The sequence below is a fragment of the Chiloscyllium plagiosum genome, chromosome 37 (genome assembly GCF_004010195.1).
Source record: "Chiloscyllium plagiosum isolate BGI_BamShark_2017 chromosome 37, ASM401019v2, whole genome shotgun sequence".
NCBI lineage: Eukaryota > Metazoa > Chordata > Chondrichthyes > Orectolobiformes > Hemiscylliidae > Chiloscyllium > Chiloscyllium plagiosum.
This window is the reverse complement of record NC_057746.1, coordinates 1,513,467-1,523,443: the sequence shown is the minus strand read 5'-3', so window position 1 is coordinate 1,523,443 and position 9,977 is coordinate 1,513,467. Positions and strand designations below refer to the sequence as shown.

The following is a 9,977-nucleotide window of genomic DNA, read 5'->3' as shown; positions in this document are numbered from 1 at the left end:
GACAGAAGTTTACTACACCTCCACAAATGTCATCTACTGTATCCATTGCACCCTCTACATTGGGGAGACAGGGTGCCAACTTCTCTGGGACACCTGCACCAACCAACCCCACCGTGCCGTGGCTGAACACTTCAACTCCCCCTCTGACTTCACCAAGGGCATGCAGGTCCTGGACCTCCTACATCACCAAACTCTAACCACCCGCCGCCTGGAGGAAGAATGCCTCACCTTCCACCTTGGGATCCTGCAACCAGATGGGATTAACGTGGATTTCACCAGTTTCATTTCCCTTCCCCCCACCTTATCGTAGTCCCAAGCCTCCAACTCGACACCGCCCTCTTGACCGGTCCATTGCCTTTCCCATCTATCCACTTCACCCATCACCTTCTCCCCCACCCTCACTTACCTATTGCATTCTCAGCTACCTTCCCCCCTTCCTCCCCAGCTCCAACTCCCTCCCATTTATCTCTCAGCCACCCAGCCCACAAGCCTCATTCCTGATGAAGGACTTATGCCCGAAACATCGATTCTCCTGCTCCTTGGATGCTGCCTAACCTGCTGTGCTTTTCCAGCACCACATCCTCGAGTTTAATTCATCAGTTCTAACAAGTAGGTACATTTTGGGGCGGCACAGTGGTTAGCACTGCTGCCTCACAGCACCAGGGTCCCAGTGTCTGCGTGGGTTTCCTTCGGGTGCTCCAGTTTCTTCCCACAGTCCAAAGATGTGCAGATCAGGTGAATTGGCCATGCTAAATTGCCCATAGTCTTAGGTGCATTCGTCAGATGGAAATGGGTCTGGGTAGGTTACTCTTCAGAGGGTCGGTGTGGACTGGTTGGGCAGAAGGGCCTGTTTCCACACTGTAGCAATTCTAATTTAATTCGGATTTGGCCAATTAGTGGTGCTATCAAGCCACTCCTGGTGTTGGACATTGAAATGCCTCAACTAGAGTACATTTCATGCCTTTGCTACCCTCACTGCATTGTTCAGATAATGTTCAAACAGAGAAATATACAAAATTCAAGCGGTAATAGGCCATCTGGCTGATTAAGCCTACTCCACCAGTCAACAATATCAAGCCCGATTGTCTATTTTAACATCATACTCTTACTCTTCCCCCTGTACTCCTGAACACATTAAGCCTCTGGAAACTTATTTCTTTCTTAAGCATGACTCAGCTTTCACAGACTTCTGTGATAGAGAATTACACAGATTCAGCAGTCTCTAAGTGAAGACATTTCTCATCATTGTCCAAAATAACTGCCGTGTATCATAAGAACATGACGCCTTGCTTTGTACCCCTCACCTCCCCAGCTCGGGAAAACATCATTCATGCATTCAATGTGTCCAACCTCATCAGAGTTATACACTTTAAAGAAATCTCCACTCATTCTTCTAAACTCCAGTGAATACAGGCCAAGTCGACACAACCTCTCCTCCTATGACAAACCTGTCATCCATGAAATTAGTCTGGTAAACCTTCACTATACTCCCTCTATGACAAGTGTATCCTTTCTCAAGAGATGACCAATGTGCCATAATGGTCTTGCAAAGACACTGTACAGCTTCATTAATATTTCTTGCTCTTATGCAATGTTGGCCAACAAGCCATTCGCCTTTCTAACTGCTTGCTGTATCTATATGCTTGTGACTGGTGTCAGAAAGACCCCCAGGTTCATTTATGCATCAATACTTCCCAGTATATCACCATTTAAATTGTATTCCATTCTAATGTCACTGTATTTTGCACCAAAAGTAGACAACTTTGTACTTTTGCACACTACACTGCATCTTACACTCACTCAACTTGTCTAAATAGCCTTCAAATGTCTTTATTCCCGCATCATTCAAAATTCCCTCATCATTCGAAATCCACCTAATTTTGTTTCACCAGTATACTTGGAAATATTCTCTCTAATGTATGCAGTGGTATTGTGAATAGCTGGGGCCCAAACACTAATCTCTGTGGTACCCCACTGGTCAACACATTCCATGCTGGAAAAGATTATTTATTCCTATTCTCTGTTCCCTCTTTGCTGACCAATTCTCAATCCACATCAGCAAATTCAACAATCCTACATGCTTTGACTTTGCACAATAATTTCTTATGTGGAACTTTAACAAAAGTTTTCTGAAAATCCAAATACACCAATCTGTTCCTCAGAAAGCTCCAGTAAGCTCATGAAACACAAAAACATCACAATCCATGCTGATTTTGTGTAATCCTGTTGGTATTTTCTAAATGCCCTGTTATCCTTTGTAATAGCATTTTTCCTTCTACTGACGATAGGCTAACCGGTCTCTAACTTTACATTTTCTCACTCCTTTTGTAAATAGTGAAGTTACATTTGCCACTAATTTACCAGGATAGTTCCAGAACCTACAGAGTATTAAAAAAAGTGAGTGCACTCATTATTTCCTTTATTACACGGGGAAGCAAATTATTTAGCCCTGGGGATTTATCAGCTTTTAGTCTGATTAATTTTTTCCAATGTTTTTTTTTCAAACGAATACTAAATTTGTTCAATTGCTCCTTCTTAATAAACCTTGCTTCCCTACCATTTTTGGGAAGTTATTTGTGTCTTCTTTTGGAAACACAGAACTAGTTACTTTAATTGCTATGCCATTTCCTTGTTCTCCATTATCAATTCTCCTATTTAAGTCTACAAGTCAACATTTGGTCTTCGCTAATCATTTTTCCTCTTTTATATATAGAAGCTCTGTCTGCTTTTATGTACCTTGCAAGTTTATTCTCAATCTATTTTTCACTCTTAATCAACCTCTGAATTCTAAATAGCTCGCAATCCTTAGGCTTGCTACTTTTTCCAGCAACTTTATATGTCTTCTCTTTGGAACTAAAATAAATTTCAATCTCATTTATTGGACATTGTTGGGTCACATTTCATATCATGTTATTTAATCCGAAAGAAAGATACAACAGTTGCAATATATGCATTTGTTCCTTAAATATTAACCATTACCATGTCTAACTTGTGTTATCTAATCTATTGCAGTCAAATCACCCCTCATAGTATAGTAGTTTCCTTTGTTCAGACTTAGAACTCTAATCTTGGATTGGAGTGTTTTATGAATTCTATAATTTAAAAAAAACTGCAGATGCTGTAAATCAGAAATAACAACAGAAATTGCTGGATAAATTGAGCAGGTCCAGCAGTATTCATAGAGAGAAAACAGAGTTAACGTTTCGGGTCCAGTGATTCCTACAGTCGCCATGACTATGCATCATCACACTAATTCCTGTAAAGACTCTATTCCATCCTCCCAGTTTCTCCATCTCTGTTGCATCTGTTCCAATGATGACAGCCTCTTCAAGAGGCCCTCAGAAATGCCCACCTTTCTCCTCAACCAAGGATTCCCCACCATGGCGATTGATAGGGTCTTCAGCCATCTTCCACACTTCATCCCTCACTTCCCTCCCACAGCAGTGATGGGATGCAACTGGCCCTCACTTACCTGCTCACCAGCATCCAGATCCAAAAGATCATTAGCTGCCATTTCCACCGTCTTCAGCAGGATGCTACCACCAGCTCATAATCCCCTCCCCTCCCTAGTCAACATTTCACAAGGACCATCCCCTTTGGGACACCTTGGTCCATTTCTCTGGCAGAGACCAAGGATTACAGCCAGTGTAATCAGCAGAGAGGAAAGGGTGTCCTTTCTGTGAACTGCCAGATAGAATTTGGGAAGGAACATGGTCTCTGTTTAAAAAAAAAGCCAGAGGATATCTAAAGACTTGGAAAAAATTGTCCTAATGAGTCCTGCAAAAGAATTGCTGGAGGGAGCATTAACATTGATAGCTGGTTCAGAACTTCATGAAAACTCAGAAACAGCTTTTGTTGGTCACTCAGTTACAAATCAATGAAACTGAAAGAAGTGAAGCTGTTGGAAAGTACTCTCAATGTTGATCTGCTCTCTGCAAAACCAGTGACTCTGCACGTAGCAGCATGTAGAATATAACTCTGCCGTGAAATGTTCAGTTGTGTTAAAATTTAAGGGGAGATATCTTTTCTCTAGTTGTCAACAAGATATTGTTTATTTGGTTTGTTGAAGGAAAAGTTTTAAAACTTTGAATTTGAGTGATTCCATACAATTGATCAAGGGGATTTTAAATCACAGTCTCTGCAGAGATTGTAATAATATCTCAGCCAGCACCAGTAAAAATGGTTGTCTAGCAATTATCACACCACAGTTAATGGAATCTGCTGTGCATGCTACCTTGCAACTGTGACTACACTTCAAAAGTACTTCATTGAATGTAATGAGCTTTGAGACATCTGATGGTTGAGAAGACTCTATAAAATCCATTTTGTTTTTCATTTGAGGAGGTTACAGAGATAGGGTGGTTGGACTCTTGGAGGGATTTGAAAGGACAGAAAATATCTAGATCCCTTTACAGCCCACAGGATGATAGCTAATTGCCAACACACTAACAGAACTCAACAAGAAATCAATCTGCCCCTTCTGCTTATTCCGCAGACCCAGTACCTACTCCCTGGCTGGCAACACGTACTTTGTCTTGTCCTCAGGACTGTTTCATTTCAACTTTTACATCAATGATTTGGATATGTATATAGAAGGGATGGTTAGCAAGTTTGCAGATGATGCTAAAATTATTGGTGTTGTGGACACTGAAGAAGGTTATCTCAGCACAACGGGACCTTGATCAGATAGGCCAATGAGCTGAGGAGTGATAAATTTGATAAATGTGAGGTGTTGCATTTTGGGAAGGCAAACCAGGGCAGGTCTTATACAATTAATGGTAGGGCCCTGGGGAATGTTACCAAAGAGACCAAGAAGTAGAGGTGCATAGTTCCTTGAAAGTGAAGTCACAGTGAGACAGAATGGTTTGACACACTTGCCTTCATGGTCAGTGCATTGAGTATAGGAGTTGGGATGTCATGTTGCAGTGTACAGGACATTGGTTCAGCCATTTTTAGAATATTGTGTTCAATTCTGGTCTCCTTGCTATAGGAAAGATGTTATTAAACTAGAAAGGGTTCAGAAAAGATTTACAAAGACATGGCTGGGATTGGAGTTCTAGGGAGTGACTGAATAGGCTGGGGCTTCTTTCCATGGAGCATTGGAGACTGAGGGATGGCCTTAGAGGTTTATAAAATCATGGGCATGGACAGGGTGAATAGTCAAGGTCTTTTTATAAGGGGAGGGCATTCCAAAGCAAGAGGACATAAGTTTAAGATGAAAGGGGAAAAATTAAAAAGTGACTGAGGGCCACTGTTTTCACATAGAAAATGGTGTGTATATGGAACTAGCTGCAAGAGGAAGTGGTGGAGGCTGGTACAATTACAACATTTAAAAGGATGGGTACATTAATTGGAAAGGTTCAGAGGGATATGAGCCAAATGCTGGCAAATGTGACGAGATCAGTTTAGGATATCTGTTTGGCAATGGGGTCTGTTTCTATGTTTAGATTAGATTCCCCTACAGTGTGGAAACTGGCCCGTCGGCCAACAAGTCCACATCGACCCTCCGAAGAGACCCACTCCCCTCTGATTGATGCACCTAACACTACGGACAATTTAGCATGGCCAATTCACCTGACCTACACATCTTTGGATTGTGGGAGGAAACCGGAGCACCCACAGAAAACCCACGCAGACACGGGGAGAATGTGCAAACTCCACACAGTCAGTCGTCTGAGGCTGGACTTGAACCCAGGTCCCTGGCGCTGTGAGGCAGCAGTGCTAACCACTGAGTCACCGTGCCGCCCAATGGACAACAATATAGCTTGATGCCAACAGAGTGGGTTCAATTCCCATCACGGTTCAAGGTTACCATGAAGGAATCCCCTTCTCAACCTCTTCCCTTGCCCGAGGCCTGATGGCCCTCAGGTTAAATCACCACCGGTCACTTCTCTCTAAGGAAAGAACAGCCCCTATGTTCTTATAAGACTTTGGCGACACAACAACATGACTCTTATAATATGAATCCTCAGACACTCTACATTTCCCAGAGAAATAAACCTCAACTTCTCATATTCAGGAATGAGCCATCAACAAAACTCAGTCTGGCAATCAGAAGGGAAGTGTTTCCAATAAACGCACTCAATATCCAACACACAGCTCCAGTCACACAGTTCAGCACAAAGCACCGAGTAAACAGCTCTCTCAGCTGGATCTTCTCACACAGCATAAGGGACATTTCCACCCGATTACCCACAGGATAGTCAGACTGCCTGAAGACTGGTGTGGATATTATGGGATACAATTTGTATAAAAGCTGCTCCTTCACTCACCATCTCCTCACTTGGTTTTCAGTCCCTATAGGAAGTGAACCAGCTCTGGAAGAGGAAGAGAAGACAATGGGCAGAGTGGGTGGGCTCTCTGATTGACGTCTCTCACAGTCAATCCAAATATTTCTGGAGCAACATGAGTTTCCTGAAACTTGGGGAAATGGAGTTAAAAATCACACAACACCATGTTATAGTCCAACAGGTTTAATTGGAAGCAACACCGACATCTCCAAATCATGGGGAAATGGAGGTAACTTTGAGCAGCAGATCAGGTGGGGATTTAAACTTGTCATTGTCCGATCTGAATAAATCCTCAGTTATTGCAGCTGCTTCTCAGTTCCCCTGATAAATGTTTGACAAAGATTTCTAGTGTGGGAATAGCATTCTACATCCTCGGAGATTTTCAAACTGACAAAGTGGGATGTGTATGACAAGATCAGAAGCGGAAGATCCACAATATCCAAGGCAGTGATGTGCATTGGTGGATCAGCACATGCACAGGAGGGAGGGTCACAGGAGGATGGATGACTACGGATACTCGTGAAAGTGGAGGACGCAAAAACAGAAACCTCATCAGGCTGGCATCATCTGAGGAGAGAAAGCAGAGCTAGCTGTTTCAAGTCCAGCACTCTTCTTCAGAGCTGATTGATTGGTATGGTATGCTGAAGATGGGTTGGGGAAGGAGTTAACAATAGATCGAGATGAAGCCCCCAGAGAGAGAAAGAAAAACAATTGAATAGACAAATGAACAAGTAAGGATCGGTACAGGGACCATTAGTAGCTGGCAATGAGTTGTTTGTGGTACATTTAATGATAACACCTGGTGTGTGGGAGTTGGAGTATGGAAATGGGAGAAGGTGATCAGGCCCTAAAATTATTGAGCTTGCTATTGAATCCCAAAGGCTGCAGGATCCCCAAGTGGAAAATGAGATTCTGTTCTTCCAGCTTTTGCTGAGCTTTGTTGGAGCACTCAGCAGGTCCAAAGGCAAAGATATTGGCCAGGGAACGTGGTAGTATGTTAAATCGGCAGGCAACAAACTGTCATTTTTGTAGACAGAACATAGTGCTTTGCAAAGCGATCATCCAGTCTGTGTATTATCTCCTCAATGTGGTGGGGGGGGGCCTGGGATACTGAGGGGGGAGTAGCAAACAGATAGATGTTACATCTTCTGGGTAAATACCGTGGGAATGGAGGGGAGTGGACCAGCATGTCCCAGTGGTCCCTGTGGAAGGCTGAAAAGGGAAGAGAGAGAAATGTGAGGTTTTTGGTGCTGTCATCCTGCTGGACATGGTGGCGAATCATCTTTTTGATTTAGATGGTGGTGGGATGGTGGACGAGGCCAAGCCTCATCCAATTGCTTTCATAGAAATGTACAACACAGAAACAGACCCTTCGGTCCATCTCGTCCATGCTGACCAGATATCCCAACCCAATCTAGTCCCATTTGTCAGCACCCAGCCCATATCCCTCTAAACCCTTCCTATTCATATACCCATCCAGATGTCTTTTAAATGTTGTAATTGTACCAGCCTCCACCACATCCTCTGGCAGTTCATTCCATACAAGTACCACCCTCTGCGTGAAAAAGTTGCCCCTTAGGTCTCTTTTATATCGTTCCCTTCTCACACTCAACCTATGCCCTTTAGTTCTGGACTTCCCCCACCCCAGAGAAAATACTTTGCCTATTCGGAAGGAAGAAAGAGAGGGAGTGAGGTCTGAAGTGCAGAAGATGGGCACTGCTGAGGGCTTTGTCCACCACAGATGGTTGAGAAAGAAGTGGCACAATCAGAACAGTTGCGAAGATGACAGAGGAACTGGAGGATGGAATAGAGGAGGAAGGATGTTGTTGGTGAACAGAGAATTCTTTTTGAGTTACAGAAGCACTGCCCGACATCCTGTTGCAAAAAGTCATCTTGGACTTTAAACATTTACTTTGTTTTTCTCTCTCCTGGACCTGCTGAGTTTCTGCAGCACTTAGCTTTTATTTCAGGTTTTCAGCAACTGCGCAATTTTGATGAAAGGTCATCTCAGTCTGAAACGCTGTTTCTTTTCAGAGTTCCCTGACTTGATGCTGAAGATTTCCAGCAATTTTTATTTTTTAAAAATTATTTCTATTCCGTTTTTAAAATATTGATACACACTATTCCACCCAGTTCACCCCCACTCCCTGGGGGTCTGTCCTCGACCCCCCACCCCCATCTATTTCTCATTCACATGCTGCCTGTGAGAGGTAATTTCGGTTTAAACTTTAAGATTTGCCTGGACCACAGACTGGTCTATAATAAAAGACAAAACTTTTGTTTCTTTTCTAGAACATTTTATATACTCAAAAGTAGAATAGTTTAAATTGTGCAGAATGCTGACAATTTGTGAGCAGAGTAAAAACAAACAGGCTAGTTTAAATTGTGCAGAATGCTGCAGGCAGGGAAGGATGAGTCCTTGACTGATAAGACTGCTAGCACAGACAGAGAAGAATAAGTCTTTCACTGATAAGACTACAGGGTGAGAAAAACAACAAACTTTGGAGACTCTGGAGCCTTTTGTTGCAGACTTTGTGATAAAAATAATGATGTTTTTAAGAATGTGAACCTCATGGCTTGTTAGAGCCAAGGAGAGGAGGGACTTGTACTGTATATAATGGGAGACTTTGGAAGCCTCAGCGCGCCTTTTCTTCAAGGGTGCCAAACTCTGCAGACTTGACTTGTTAATAAAACTTTCTTTTCCTGAATTTGTCTCGAGCGATTATTGAGAAGCGATTTTCGTTTCTAAAAACTTGGGGGCTCGTCATCCGGGATCAACACTCCGGCCACGAGGGGAGTTGAGGAAGGATATCGGAGAAGGTGCACCCTGCCGAGTTCGGCAGTCCCTGATTCCTTGCTTGTCGCCCCGCGCGGCTTGAGCGAGTGATATCCGGGAGGCTCAGGAAAACAAAGGAGGGGTGTACCCGAGGCAGTGGGGACGGTTAACGACCGAGTAATTTCGGTGCACCGAACCCAGGTAAGAAAAAAACTTGCGGGGACCGTGTTTCCGGAGGACTGGGTACCTACGGGGTGCCTGTGGATTTTTTCTACAGAGACGTGGGACTCAGGAATCTAGAGACCGGGGCTCGCCTGTGAGGGATTTTGCAGAGACAGTGTTTGAGGAGGAACGTGTACCTACGGGGTGCCTGTGATTTGTGTCACAGAGACGTAGGACACAGGAATCCAAAGACCGGGGGTGCCTGCAAAGGAACCTGGACGATCACGGGACTGAAGGTCCGGGAATTGGCTACATTGTGATAGATTATCACGGGAAAAATACGAAGTCCACGGAAATGGGAAATAAGGGATCTAAGGTGATTAAGGGAAAGGTAGGCTTAAACAGGGACAATGACACATACCCCGGGGTACCTGAAGATAGTCCGTTAGGGAGAATGCTAAATAATTGGGATCAGGGTGGAAGAAAGGGAAAATCTAAAAGGAAGATGGTAAAATACTGTCAAAAGTGGTCCCAGAAACCTATTCAGGGCGACACTGGGTCCGGCAAGCCCTCATTTTATATGTCAATTCAAAACCTGATGTTAATCTGGAAGAAAGTGATTATGCCCTTTGTTGGCTACCGGTTACGATATCTTGCCAAATGCAGGTAACCAATAAAGACTCGAAAGGGCAGAAAGAATGGGACCCTTTAGATCACTTACCGCCGCAGAGCAGGTCAGGCAGCATCCA

The 9,977-nt window shown here is 43.6% G+C and overlaps 1 protein-coding gene across 1 annotated transcript in view; it reads right to left on the bottom strand.

Annotated features, from left to right (window-relative positions):
- LOC122541630 (zinc finger protein 271-like) overlaps positions 1-6,307 on the bottom strand; it is a 75,818-nt gene extending 69,511 nt beyond the window's left edge. The window contains exon 1 of the mRNA XM_043678548.1: positions 6,273-6,307. The gene's annotated coding sequence lies outside the window, so the exon portion shown is untranslated. The remainder of the gene's footprint in view (positions 1-6,272) is intronic.
- Positions 6,308-9,977: the final 3,670 nt, after the last annotated feature.